This window comes from Dictyostelium purpureum (genome assembly GCF_000190715.1).
Source record: "Dictyostelium purpureum unplaced genomic scaffold DICPUscaffold_601, whole genome shotgun sequence".
NCBI classification, from domain to species: domain Eukaryota; phylum Evosea; class Eumycetozoa; order Dictyosteliales; family Dictyosteliaceae; genus Dictyostelium; species Dictyostelium purpureum.
The window spans coordinates 1,418-3,476 of NW_003519935.1; positions in this window are offsets into that span (position 1 = coordinate 1,418).

A 2,059-nucleotide genomic window follows, 5' to 3' on the forward strand; every position below is an offset into this window, starting at 1 on the left:
TTAGACCCCATTTTCTATGGGCGCTTTAAAAAAAAAATTAAAAAAATTTTTTTAAAAAAATAAATTTTAAAATTTTATTTAACAAAAAAAAAAATAATAAAACCTTATAAGTTTATTTATAAATATTTTTAAAATGGATTTATAGTCAAAAACTTAAGATATGATTAAAATTAAATTTTTTTCATATATTTTTTATATGGGGGTCAAAACTTTTGCGAAATACTGTATCAATCAATTAAAAAAAAAAAATATTAATTAAAATTAAATTTTTTTAACACAACTTTTATTTAAATTTTGTTATTTAATTTTTATTTGTAATTCATTGATAAGGTTCTGTACAGAAATGTAGCTTTCCAGATGTGTGGTATTTTCATCCCAAAAATTCTTTTGGCCCACAAATAAGCAATATATTTAAATATCTGTGATATAACAACAATTCTAAAATCAATTCAAATTTATTATAATAATCATAAACATATATCACATTTATTAGAAAAAGACAAACATATATTATTTTATAATTATCAACAAATTTAGACACATTTTTAATTTAAATAGTCACACATCTATTATTTTATAATAATCAAATGTAAACACATTTTTAAAATTAAATATTTTTTTTAAATTAATTTTATTTTTTTAAAAATAATATTTTTCAGTATAAATTAAAATTCAAAAATAATTTTTAGTCAGAGAAAATAATATAGAGAAAGTAATAAGTACAGTTGTTCGCAAAAGTTTTGACCCCCTAATAAAAAACATTAGAAAAAAATTTTAATTTTAATCTTATCTTAGGTTTTTGACTATAAATCCATTTTAAAAATATTTATAAATAAACTTATATGGTTTTTTTATATTTTTTTTGTTAAATAAAAATTTAAAATTTATTTTTTTAAAAAAATTTTTTTAATTTTTTTTTTAAAGCGCCCATATAAAATGGGGTCTAAATTTTTGAGAAGATATTTCAATTTTATTATAATTTTTTATTTTTATTTTAATTTTTTTTTAAAAACAAATAGGACAGTATATTCATAAAAAATAGAAAAAAAAAACAATAATGACCCTTTTTTTAGATTTAATAAATATGATTTTAAAAATTTACAAAAAAGCAAAAAATCATCAAAAAGTTAAAGATATATTGAGTGAAGTAGGTCCACAGTTAAGAGAATTTTTTAAAAAAAAATCTAGAAAAAGGTACAATTGAAGAAAATACAATACCTGGCATAATAAGAAAGATGGACGACAGAATTGAAAGACATTGTAGAAAATAAATTTGAAATGGGAAATGTCATAATTTAAGTAATATAAAAAGATATCTTAGAAAAAACTTTCAAAAAAATGTTTCAATAAGTACAAATAGTAGGTCTCTACAACATAATAATGTTTTTTTTAAAAGTTTAAAATGTAAACACTTTCCAACCGAAAAATATATGTCTCAAAGCTAAGGTGGGTAAAAAAGTGCCAAAATTGGGCAGCTGAAAATTGGGAAAAGGGTAATATTTGTTGATGAAACCAGAATTGAAGCATTTTCTTAATAATTGAAAACTAAAAAATGGATTCATGATACAAGAAACCTTAAACAAAGCATATTGGCCAAACGAAGATGAGGTGGCAGCTCAATATATACATGATGTTGTTGCACAGCTCATAGTGCAGGTCGTATATGTATTACCAGGTTTAACACAAATGCTGCATAATATTTAAAAATATTAATACAGGGTTATAGAAGAACTTTACGAGAGAAATGAATTTTATCTGGTCATATGTTTCTTTTACAAGACAATTGCTCTATTCATATGACCTATTTATTGGCCGATTTTTAAGAAAAAAAGCACATTAGGGTGATATTTATTCTACCCTGTTCACCAGATCTTAATATTATTGAGAATATATGGTCAATAGTAAAACGACATATAAAATTGATTTCTATCGGGTACCCACGTCATAATTTCAATCTTTTAATTTGTTGAATTTTAAAAAATATTCATCAGGATATATTTGATAATCTTTATGAATCAACCTCAATAAAAATACAACAAATAAATAAGAACTAAGGTGA